This window comes from Lontra canadensis, unplaced genomic scaffold (genome assembly GCF_010015895.1).
Source record: "Lontra canadensis isolate GAN:19392208 unplaced genomic scaffold, GSC_riverotter_1.0 scaffold46, whole genome shotgun sequence".
NCBI lineage: Eukaryota > Metazoa > Chordata > Mammalia > Carnivora > Mustelidae > Lontra > Lontra canadensis.
The window spans coordinates 9423169-9436415 of NW_022631040.1; the positions used below are offsets into that span (position 1 = coordinate 9423169).

Consider the following 13247-nt stretch of genomic DNA (forward strand, 5'->3'; position numbering starts at 1 on the left):
ATTCAGGACCACTGGACAACCACTGTCAACAGGATGGAATTTTTTAAGTATTTTAAACTATTTAATACTACAATCGCTTGAGCTGGAGATAAATTAGAACCCAACAAGGTTCGATTTCCAAAGAAAAGGGTATAGAAATGATACTTCAAACCCAGAAAAGTTCTCTTTCCCATATACGTGACCACAAATGGTGATATTTTATTATTACTTATTTCACTATTTGGGGGTGATTGTTTTCACAATCATGGATGAAAGGGTAGTACATATCACTTTCACAAACAAATGAAACTTCAGAATGGAATCCCATTTCCCGCAATGGCCTGGAAATGCTCTCATTGTTTAGGAGAAGATGGTGTCATTCATTGCATATTAAACATACACTCCCTCTGTTTTATTGGGGATGCTCTATTGTGCAATAATTGGTCCCCATTGTTACATGCACAATTTGGCTGCTCAGATATAAAAGTAAAACCTCTTAAATAGCTATCTTCACTGATAGCCTTAGGCACAGACAGTCCCCCGTGGCCAGGAGCCCGCAGCAACCCATGACTAAGGCTTATGGCAGGGAGGGGTGGATGAAAAGGGGGTACACCTGTAATCTTTGATTTATATTAGAAAAAGCACCCCCTGAAACCTCATTAGCAATACTAAGTGCTGCGTCTGGTCCCCAGCGAGGACCTTCTGCCCAGAGTGCAGCCTGGTAGGGGAGGTGCAGGGAGCAGCCCACGCTCCCAGGACGGGAGGAGGATGGGGCAAGAGAAGTGTTCCTGCCGTATCCTAGCCGTTCCCCCCACAGGAGCACCTGTCCTTCTCTCTGAAGCGCCTCCCCCCATGCCCCATGTGACACCCGTGCTCCATCCAGCCCCTTTCCAAACCCATGATCCCAGGGCCGTTCCCCCACGGAGCTACGGGTGTCCTCCCAGCCCTTCGAGCCCAGACAGTCTCTGAATATTGAGTACACTCCCATTTCTCCCATATTACTGAAATCCTCCCTTTTCAACTCTGAAATCCTTTTATGTCAAAGTTCAACTTTGAATTTTTTTTTTATTGTTTCCATACATATCTTTTTGAAATGTCTTTGTTCCCCTTGGTCTGTCTCAAACCGTGCCACTCCTGACTCTGAAGTCCTGATCAGCCCAAGGGGACTTTTCTCCACAATTCGGCTTAGTCCTGTGAACCACTGGGGGGCCTGGCACATGCAGGAAGCATCACGCCGGCCGCAGAGCAATTAAACACATTGTCTCACCATCCAGGTGCTGACATCTGAACCGGTGGGACAATCGTGGCTTCCCCTGAGAAAAAAGCCAACTTGCTCCCACAAAACCTTCTAACGCAGGTGGACAAGGGTGGGAGGCAGCCCAAGGCATGGGAGCAAAGGGAGTCAGCCCTTTCCTCATCTCAGGTGGCGTTTGGGGCTCTATGCAGAACAGCGGGCTAACCGCGTGCTTCCTGGGACTCAACAACAGGGGGGAGCTGTTGGCCAGCAATCCAGAATGAGCAGCCCACCGTAGACAAGAGCGTGAAGAACGAGGAATCCCTGCGCTGCATGGAAAAAATGGGAAGTAATGTCTTCTATCTACACATTACTTTGTTTTTTTAAAAATTCTTTTATTTAAATTCAGTTTGTTAACATATACTGTATTATTAGTTTCAGGGGTAGAATTCAGTGATTCATCAGTTGCCAAGGCATGCGATGTTCATAACATCGCATGCCTTCCTTAATGCCCATCGCCCCATTACCCCATCCCCCCACCTGTCTCCCCTCCAGCAACCCTGCTTGTTTCCTAGACTTAAGCATCTCTATGGTTTGCCTCCCTCTCTATTTTCATCTGAGTTTATTTCCCCTTCCCTTCTCCTGTGTTAAGTTACCTTGTTTTTTAAACACATTGAAAGTATCTGAGAAGGTTTTCTAATTCAACGCCAGAGTCTCCTTGTCAAAGGGAGGACCATACAGAGCAGGTTAATCCTGAGTTCAAACCCCCAGGGTGTGACTTTGGCCAGCTCACTGACCGTGCCTGGGTCTCAAACTCGCCACTCTTCAAGTGGGACTAGTCATATCTACTTCATTAAGATTGCCTGGACAATTAAATGGGTGATATATAAAAAGCGTTTCATGCACCTGAAACACAGACAACGTTGTATGTCAATTATATCTCAGTTTTTAAAATGGTATTTAGCAATATACTAATGTACTTCTAAAATAACGAATGGCTACTGTTGTTACTACTGGTCTGGGCAGGTGGATAAGGGCAGCTGAGGAATGGGGCCAGGCTTACTCAGTGCCCATCCAGAAGCAGGCCTGCCAATGGTCTTCAGACAGTTTTCTCCACAAGGCCAGACCCTTGGATGATCTCTAGTCACAGAACCGAGATATACAGAGAAGAACAATCGCTAGGGTCTGCCATATTTAACAGGATGTTCAGGTTTAACACAAAAGTTAAAAACTTGACTGAAGTTAAAACTCAGGTGACTGTGTGAAAAAAATGGGAGCTGGAGGCAGAGCTATTCCTAAGAAAGACTAAAGTACTTCTCAGAATTTAAAGGAGACCAGAAAGTCTCCCTAGAAGGCTCCGTCACACTGGAGCCTCTGCCCAAAGGGCCACACCCCATGATTAACAATATCTGACAGGAAGTCAACCAGTCAGCATCACGGGATTTCCTCTTCCACGGCCACCCTGCTCTTTGTCAGCTCTCTACAAGGGATGCTAGATCTGTGAGCTAAGTTGAATCCCAGCTGGAAAACACAGACCACTAGAGAAGACTCCTCCTCCAAAGTCAAAGAAATCACTCCCAGGCTGCCTGCGTCCGGGCCGCAAGCTCAGCATGTTGGGTAGAACCGGGCAAGGCATTAACAAACGCCTCCAAGCCCCTGACTCTGCCTCCCGGTGACAAAGAGTTCCCTCTCCCTTTTACATCTGGTCTCCTGAGAGTCATCGCGAAACCCAGATGGGGGAGATATTTAACAGGCCCCCTTCACCTTTTTTAAGAGTGTTTTCAGGACTCCACACATTTTGTTTTGTTTTGCTTCTGATTTAACTAAATCTAGTATGAGTTCTCTTTCAAAGCCTTTACACATGCGAGCTTTACCCTATCAATTTCACAAACTTTTAATATGTTCTCACACGGCAACTTGGTACATTCTGTTCCTGCAGCATGAGCATAAGCTCCCACAATCTGAAGACTATCTCTTTATTTTTCTTTTTACTTTTTAGCCCTGTCTCGGTGCCTCCCGAATAGGAATATTCTCTAACCAGTGATCGACATGACTGTACCAACTCTTTCTGAATCTCTGTAGCTTGGGCTCAATGGGAACTTAGATAAACTACAGATAAACCACACACACACAAACACACACACACACACACACTCAGAAAACACAACACTCACAGAAGAGGAGGGAAGAGAGAGAGGATGACAAGAGCTACTAGTTTCATTTTAGTATGTAGGGACATCTCCCACAACACATATATTTGGCTTCCCATTCTTGGCCTCTATTTCATAAGAACTATGACACTATTTTCCTTTAAAATTTCAGACTAGTGCTCTCAAAGTGAGTTATATAAGTAGCAACTGAATTGGACTGGTCATTGAAGAAGAAAGTCCTGAACTGGTGGCTTCAAATTCTGTCTCTTCAGCAGCTTGGCTGAGAAAGTTCTGAAATCACCACCTTGTCTACTGTCTATGGTCTGATGAAGAAGAAAACTGAGAGGACACTGTGTTATCTCGACACTCCCTTTTTCTTCCTTTCCACATTCACCTGCCTTCCAACTGGAATTTTTTCATTCTTTTCAAATTATTCATCTTACTACTGTGGGATTTAATAAGTGGAGCTGTTGCTTTAGTTAAACTTTTATGGCGATGAGTTAGCAATCAAAAACTTTTTTTTTTTTTTTGTCAACTGATGAAAGTCTTAGTTTTGAAATACTTCAGGATTTTTCCATCAATAATTAAGTTTTTTCCTCTCCTATGAAATATGTTCACAAGAATAGTAAACCTCTTACCTAAAAAAAAAAAAAAAAAAAAAAAAAAAACCTGAGATGGGGCATCTGGGTGGCTCAGTCATTAGGTTTCTGCCTGCAGCTCAGGTCATGATCCCAGGGTCCTGGGATCGAGCCCTGAATCAGGCGCTGCCTCCCCAGTTCCCTCTCTCACTCTCTCTCTCTATCAAATAAATAAATAAAATCTTTTTAAAAGTCCAGAGATGGTTTGTTTCGATGATGAGAAAACTGTTAATTAAGGAGCTCAAGGTATTTGTCCAAGGGAACACACTATGAGCATGTGTTTAGCTTGGGATTCAAACCAACCTAATTTGACTCTAGAATCTACTCCCTATATCTGTGTGAGGTACACAGTGGTGCCCAATAGATGCTGTTGCCCATATTCCACTCAACCCAAAGGAAGGCTCAGAAACTTGCTAGGCTTAAAGGAAAGACATACCAGATCAAATACTTCAATACTAAGCTCTATTTGTAGCTTCTGGCAATACATCCCACTGCCCTAGAGTATATTCAGATCCTCTGTTCTACACTGGGCATCCTCCACAGCTAGGATAATCTCCCATATTTGTTCATGCCCTCCCCCTCCATCCTGACTTTAAAAACTCTGCAGAGAGTAGATGCTCAGTAAAAGCAGGAAAATTTTCTCATTTTTTAATAAAAAAATGAAATCCCAAAGACCCAGGGATCTCTAGCTAAGAGGCCCCACAGTCAGAAATACTGAAAAAAGATCATAGCTGACACCACAGTTGGTGAAAGTAACAGCCTACAGGCTGTGCCAACAGCCCTTTTCCCTCACTGAATCCCTCCATCATTTTTCTGATACAAGGCAGCAAATGCATTAAATCCTTTAAACATCCATTACAAGTTTGTACATAAAGGTAGTACATTTTTAAGAATTGAAAGAATGTCTACATACGAAATCACACACATACACACACACCCATCGGTATAGAACATGGTTCATGGCTCGAAAAGGATGAGGCTCGGTAGAGACTTAAAATAGTCATTTAATCTAATTGATCTCGGGCGTAATAGCAAAGAAGCCAGCTATGTCCAGATTAGATCTGAGAAGCAGATTTTTCCATTTTCCACATCTCTGGGAAAGATCCGTCTCCACGACAAGCCCAGCACTGAGAGCATTTGTTTATTGTTTCGACTTTGTTTCCTCCCGGGAACATTAAGTGGTCTCGGATAGTGGAGAGTAAATAGGCATCTGACTGTCACCCTCCCAGCTGGCGGACCCAAGTGTCACAGCTCAGGCCCACACCTGCTTGGTTTCCTACATAATCTCCACTTCAATTAGAATTAGATATTGGTCTGTGAGTCTGTGTTCTAATTTTACTTCTTATTTTAAATCTTGCTTTGGCATGCAATATCTTTTTTACATTCTTTGAAGGGAATAACTATGCTTGTCCCAAGAAATCATCAAGATTCTATTCAAAGCAATGCCCCCAGCGGGTTCTCCACTGACATTTTATGACCTAGAATCAGTGAGAACAGGGCAGTGTTCTGTCATTTGACCACGCGGCTGTCATCTTTTTGATGATCCCTGACAGCATTCCATTTCGGCCGGCAAGAAGCCATCACTTCATGAGGTGGTCTCATTCTAACCACAGATATGTATTTCTGCTTTGATAAAATGTAGAATTATGTATATTATGGATAGCTCTCCCTATTTGTTTTTCTTGAATCACTCAGCTATACAGTATGCTGAATGACATATAAATATAGAAATTATGGAAATAGAGAAAGCATTTTATCCAATGCAGATCCTGAGTTGCTAAAATTAGTTGCTAAAATTTCTCTCTAGGGTGTCATTTAAAATCTAACCTTGTCCCAAATAACTGACCACCAATTTCTTTTATTCCCAAGAAGGAGAGAGCCCTGCAGTGCGACGCAGCCAGAGCATTTGCTGGATGGGCTGGAGGCATCCACCTGGGGGAGAAGTAAAGAAAACATTCACACACACACACACACACACACACACACATACACACACACACGCACACCCCTGATCAAACACATACATGCACAAAGGCACACTATTCCACCTGGATGCCTACCCTGTGGCATCCAGGAGGAATAAGAGAACATACCAATGGAGGGACTGGCACCTCCTTCACCCCCATTTTCTGTGCCAGCACAGCCCATTCCAAAATGGTAAACATGAACTATTGATGCAGGTGTTTGTAAACAAGTAAGTCTGGAGAGGTTTCTAATTATAAGCTGTCACAGCTAAAATTAGAAACCTGGTCCGTTCACCAAAAAACAACAACAACAAACAAACAAACAAACAAAAAACCTCTCCAAAAGGGTTTATTTAAATGAGAGCAGCCAGGAGACAGGAAGCTCTGGTTGGCAAGGACTGATGAGCTCTGGTGACACAGCCAAGTAACTGCTGTTTATCAACTCACCCCCTGGACTGTGAGGTATGCTTCTGAAGTTCCTAGCGAAGAAAGCCACGACTTCCATCCATTGTCATGGTATGCCCCCACCTTCTCTAGACTCAGTTTCCTGATCTCTCCCCCTGCATCCTCAAAAATATCATCTCATAAATTCCTATTTCTCCTTTTGCTCCCAGCTCCAGTTCAAAGGCAATGCCAAACATTAAGGATTTCTTGGCATTCACAAGCATCCAAGCATAAACGAACACTCCATAATAATCTATGTACGGATGCTCAAGCCCCAACATTCATTAGAAAACTCAGCAAAGAAGACACCTCATGCGTCTCCAGGGCAATCACTGCACTTTCCACTCCTGGACACAGCAAAGTGGACACCCTCACTGGTTGCAGCTAACATGGGCCTCAAACACTTTTCATAAATGGAAAGAAGGAAGCTGGGTTCCATTGCAGAGAGAGGAAGGCTCTCTCTCTTCCATTTACACAAACAATATAAAATCACCTGACTCCACCTGAAAAGTCTGTGTCATTTTCAAAACCTATCCATAATAAATGAATATTACATAACTTATCTCTAGTTAACCAAAATTCTCAGCCATACTTCCTGAAGTAAAGTACATCACTGTTGACACTTTCCAGTCTTACGAGAGCCAATAAAGAATCTTGTGACAATGATGTTCCTCCACACTTTTATTAAAGAGCCATTATCTTAAACCAGAGTTTTAAATTTAGCTATTTTTGTCTTTATTTTCATCACTCTCATCTCGAGCCACCTTCTCAGGATTATAGGCAGAAGAATTAGGTTTATTTGCACCCACATCCTGGCTCTTCAAAACACATATAGATGGTAGTTTAAGTCATATTTCTAGAGACAAAGTGCTAATGTTCTTTCTATAGACTGTGCCCATATGGGAACAAGACAAAAACTAAGAACTCAACGTGGAGAGCTAGAGATCGATTGTAGAGGGTTGCAGAAAATAGGGATAATAACCTCTCCTGGATATTCCCCCACGTGCATATCAGCACCAGCTGCAATCTCATCCCTTCCCTCACACCATCACCCAGAGTTCTGAACCACCACCACCACCACCACGACCAAAAACAGCTGCCAGATTTAAATTTTAACTTTCTCTCTTCAATTTCTAGAAAGGATACCAGTAACATTCGCACAGCCAAGGGCAAGAAAAAAGAGGAAGAAACCAACTACAGACCCTTTGACTATTACACCCTGGATAATCTTTCAGACAAGACTTAGTCAATTCTCTGAATAAAGCGATCATTACCTCTCAGCAGAACTGGGTAGCAGGCCTTGAAATGCAGACACTCGAGACATTTCCTCCGCCTCCACAGGATGACCAATAGATCCTTCTGAAATCATCTGTCTGCTAACCACCTTCCCCTTTGGCTGCATGGGAATCCCTACCCAGATTGGCCCTTGTGATTAGCCTCTTGAACACTAGCTCTACGGATACCTGAGGCTCTCTGGTTTACCTAACTTTCTCAACCATGGGACCCCTCCCACCGTTGGCATGCACCTGATTCTATTCATTAACTGTAGAACTACCCTAGAAAGCTCTGTGAAATGACTCCGTCTCATCCCACTCCAAGCTCATTCTATACAAAATCATGTGGCCCCTTCCTGGATATCTTTAATCCACCTCTTAATTCGTTCCTAACATAATCCACACACTCACTATTCCAAACCTAACCCATACATCCCATATCCCTCATCTGACCTCCAGCTCATGTTACAGACCAGACATAAGGTGCAAAAGAACTCCAGGTCACTTATAAAGAGGCATACAATCATTGACTATAATTGACACATAAAATCCCAGGCCATTTTCATATTTTCTGACTGGCACTTTTAAAAAAACAAAAAAGAACCCCAGCTCCATGGGAAAATGGACTTCCTGCTGAAAGCCGCAGCAAAACAGCCACCAGAATAATTCACTGGCACTGGGTTATTAAAATCCCTGACAGGTATTACCTAACATGTTGGAAAATTATTCAGGCACATGTGTACACATATATCTACCTTCTGTGTTTGTGTGCTCACACACACACACACACACACACACTCACACACATTTTTAGTAAGTACTCATTAAGCTATCTGAGATATTAAAACTAATCACGGCAGTTTTCCTTTAATGTTATCCTCAGTATAAAGAGAAATGAGCCCATTGTCATTTATTTCAAAATCATTCTTTATAAAAAATAGCTAATCTCCAAAAGCACACCTGGTTTATTGAAGTGAATACAAAGATGCAGCATATAGCCTTAATGTGCTCAGCTGGGAAAATATATTTTTTAAATGAGCATTTGTTAGGGCTTTATTTGCAAATGCAAACTATCCAAGGCACTCTTTGTGCATGTAGGGATTTTTCATTTCAAAAACCACATTAATATAGGAGGATTCACATCAAACACTAACAGCAACAAAGAAAATTAACCCCTGCAGGACTGGAGAAAAAAAAAATACAACCCAACAACAACGTAATACCAGGTTAGAGGACATTCAAAACCCAGGAAAGTATTGACACAACCCCTAAGGGCCTCTGGTAGGCATTTTTAACATAACACTGTTCCAGCAAAACCTCCTGACTAATATATTTAGAGTGCAAGTTTCTACAAAGTTGACTCAGGTCTTAAAACTGGCAGAAAAGGAAGTGCCAAGTTAAATATTAGAAAGAAAAGATCACCCATGAACCACACTTGGGAACTTCCAAAGGAAAGTAATGGCAAGTCTAGAGCTTTCCTTAGTCTTCCAAGATGGCCGGTCTCCATGAGGAGGCACGAGGTTGCCCCAGTTGCCAAGGAGGGGATAGTGGAAGGCTTTCCCAACAAGACCATGTGGGAAGGAGAGTATGGCTTTTGGCCATGTTAGTTGGGTGTCTCCTAGATACGATGGCAGGTGTCATTTTTTTTTTCCATTTGATCAGGGAATGTAATACATCTTCAAAACAATTTTCACCCAACTGGCCAGAGATGTTAAAACCCAATCCTGAAAGAATCCCTTTGCTACTCTCCCTCAGAGGTACACTCTCCTATCCTGCCTTGATTCTTTTGAAATATAGAATTTTCACCCAGATGTCTTGGGTCTGTCTGACTTTTCACTTTTCTGTATTTAAAAATAAAATTAAAAATATATAGTTGGTATATGTTGAGATGCTTTTCCATTAGTGACCTAAAGAAAAATAAAATAATTCTGCTAAATGGCAAGCTAAACACACAAGACTGGCATTTCCAGTGCTGGAAACAATAATGTTTATGGAGCTTGTCATGATCTGAAAGGGTTAAGGCATGTCTTCACTAGAAGGAGTTATGTCAGGAGCCACTGACATCCTGTGCTGTGCATTCCTTTTCAAATCAAATCTAAAATTAGTGCTAACTTTTTCTACTTATATCCCAAATGGATATTAGCATAATTATTGGAGGGTTTTTTTTTTAACCTTTTAATTTTATATCCACATAGCATCCAGCACAGTAGCTAATACAAAAGGGATGATCAATACACAGGTTTTGAATCAACTGCATGAATCAACTTGCTGGCAGTAGATCAAGGAAGTCATGCTAGACAAGCACACACACAATATGTTACTAACTCCTCAGGTTAAACCCTTCAATGACTCTCCATTATCCTCCTTTAATAAAATCCAACCATCTTCTGCTTATTTAGCTCCTACCTACATTTCTAGCCTCATCACTCAGCAACATTTTTGCAAGTATTGGGGGAATACAGTAACAACAGAAGTAAAATAGAATTTTGTGAGTAAAATCTTAAAAGCAACACAAAATGGGATCAGAACAGAGAGATATGCAACATCATTGGAAAGAGACAAAATTAATCCCTAGTTGATAAGATTTGCTGTAAACTGACTGAATATATTAATTTATGTAAATGGAGGCTGTGTCCTTCAAAGAGAAGGTAGAGTGGTGAACCATGGGATGTGGCATGGAGAAAGAGTATTAATCAATACACTTATTCATCATCTGGTTTCATTGGTAAGCCTCTGCCTACAGTGTGATGGTTGCATCACACTATCTACCATTTGGTCAATCTAGTTATCACTCCTCTAATTTCCTACTTACCCACCAATCTTACAATTATGATGTGATTTCTTTAGAAATACTCATATTTAAGCTATACATGTATACATTCTACTGACTACTCTCTACTTGGATGTCTCACAAAAACTTTAAATTCAGCACATCCAAAAGTGGTCTAGTACCCCCAACCAATTCTTTTTCCAATGTTCTGTGACTTATCAAGTGGCATTGCCATCCGTCCACACAAACCAGAAACCTTGAGATTCTCAGATTTGATCAATTCACCTTATTCCAAGTACCAAGTACTATCAATCCTAACATCTAGATATTTTTCTAATTCATTTATTTCTCTCCATCTTTACTGTCATCACCAAGTCCAAGTTATACATATCTCTTAGGAGACCTTGTTCCTACTTTCAACAGTGAGAGTATTTTAAAAATAATAAATCATAATCCTTTGTACCTATCTACTTCCACAGATGAGCATGAGGATAACTGTTCCAGTGGGAGAAGGACTTGGACATGACCAGGTAGAAAGAGCACACCTCTTAGCTTTGAGTCTCAAAGGTGATTTACATGACCTCTGTAGAGAAAAGACTCAAAAGTTAAGCCTTGAAGAGTGCAAGAAAGGGAATTCTCAATTCAAGTTCTTTGGCTTGTATACTAGATTTTTGTGTTTAACTACAGGCCAAGAAAGAGAGTGCAAATGCGACTCAGGAGAAAAAATCTAGCTGACCTTTCCAGCCCTGAGTATTGGGGAGGAAGACCAGAGGTAGAGACAGCAGTAGCAGAGACCATGAAATATGTGTCTTGACTCACTTCTCTGGAGTGAAGACCTGGAGCAGGTAGGTATTTAAAGAGTTGTTCTCCGCTTCCTGTTTAAGACCATCTTGCCAGGTGCTCCCCAACTCCCAAACTGGAGCAAACCAGCAGAGTGTAAGTTGAGGGAAACAAGGGTAAGTGGAGAGGAAGACTGAGTCTAGTGACCTAGGTCCTTCGGCTTTAGTGTAGTATGGAAGTACAAAAGGTCTTGTGAATACTGGGGAGGGACACGGGCAGTCACAGATGGTGCTGGCTAGGGAGCCTACCAGGATCCAGGGCTGGGGGGTGATGGGTACCATACTGGAGTCTAGATGGAACACAGAGCCAGACTTCAGTCATGATGCCACAATGCCAGAGAGAGCTCAGGGGCAAACGAGGCAGTGAAGAGGACCCAGGCCCTAACCGAGCTGAAATACAACAGACAGTGAGTTCAACTGGCAGGGAGTCAGTGGCGACCAGGCATACAATGAGCTATGACTCCCACAGAGGACAGCAGTTAAGAACCCAGAAATTTACCTTGATTGAGACCCATACGCAAATACCAGGCACTGGAAGCTTTCCCATTCCACCAGGCCATCTTGGGGAGAAGGAGACATGGTGGATAACTCTGACCGGGTGCTTACCTGGAAGGGACCATTTTTAATGAAAGAAAATGATTTAAAACTGGAAGAGATTAGGATATGAAATATTTCCCCTGCTATTCACTAAGAATAGAAGCGTCCAGTGTAAGTAAATTTTCCACCTGCAACACACACTGTCCCTCCTGCTATCTGCTATCAAGTTGTAGCCAAAATGGTGTTTTGACAATGGGTATCTAATTAAGCCATGTGGATTATGAAAACACTTCCAAGGTTTTCTTCTGCCCATTGGATAGAGATCAAAATCCTTAATATGGCCAATAAGTCCTTCCTATCAGGCCCTCCTATGCTCTCCACCACCACCTCCCGCTTCATCCAGCTCCCCTCTCACTTCAGTGCACTATTCCCCAATTATAATAATGGTCTTCAGAATTTCTTGAACTTGCATACTCTCAGCCTATATTATTACCACCCTCTCCCACTCCAAATTCCACTCATCCTTTAAGTCAGAATTTATATTTTTCTCAGGCAAGCTTCCTCTGACTACAATTTTTATCCCTGGAAAATTCTAAATTACATTTAAAAAAAAACTAATTTCCTGACTTCAGGAATTCCCAGAGCCTTTATGATCCCATTGTGAATCTCAAAGAAGCAAGAAGGAACGTGCACCATTTCCTAAACCTTTCTACCTGGAACACTTGTATCTGTCTCTGAGAATCAGTACCTTCAGGAAAGCACTAGGTAAATACTGACTCATGAGATTCACAGAACCAAGACTCGGGTCTCTTCAAAGAACAGAGAATAACTAAAGTTGAGAAGGCTTCTTAGAGAAGAAAAGAAATACTTCTCCCATAGTGGGAAAATTCCCATGTGGAATCTCTCTTGAGGAGGTGATAAACACAGTAATAGAGCATGGGAGGAAAAAGGAAAGAATATAACTGGTGTGCCAATGGCCCCATCAAGAAGTTCTAGAGGTGCCCAGGTAGGGCATTCACGATCTCCCCGCTGTCCACTGCCCTGTCCCCAATTCCATGGCCCCTGGCTGCAGCCTGAGCTCCAAGCACCTTCTCCTCAAGCCACAGGCTGCACTAGAGTAGGTTCCAATCCAGGCAGATCAGCCAGTGACACTCATGAGAAGTCAACAGCAGCCATTCTGACAACCAGAAGACAGAGGTCACAAGAAAAGAAAGGAAGGCAGAATGAGGCAGAAAGGGAAGTAGAAGCTGGTCTTCTCTGCTCCCACCTGTGAAGACCATATGCTCCAGGAAAGAGGTGGCATCATTCTGGATAAGCAGAGTAAATAAATCTACAAATAGCAGAAATATGAGAAAACTTGCCATCAGAAGATTTATGGCATTTTCCACATGGCCCAAACCTCACGGTAAGTTAGATGC

The 13247-nt window shown here is 42.3% G+C and overlaps 1 protein-coding gene across 10 annotated transcripts in view; it reads right to left on the reverse strand.

Moving 5' to 3' along the window:
- Positions 1–13247, reverse strand: part of ESRRG (estrogen related receptor gamma) — a 618606-nt gene that overhangs the window by 523313 nt on the left and 82046 nt on the right. The window contains exon 1 of one of the 10 annotated variants that reach the window (XM_032872919.1): positions 7684–7938. The exons of the other annotated variants lie outside the window; for them this stretch is intronic. The gene's annotated coding sequence lies outside the window, so the exon portion shown is untranslated. Of the gene's footprint in view, positions 1–7683; positions 7939–13247 lie in introns of those variants that run through there. 10 annotated transcript variants of the gene reach the window in all.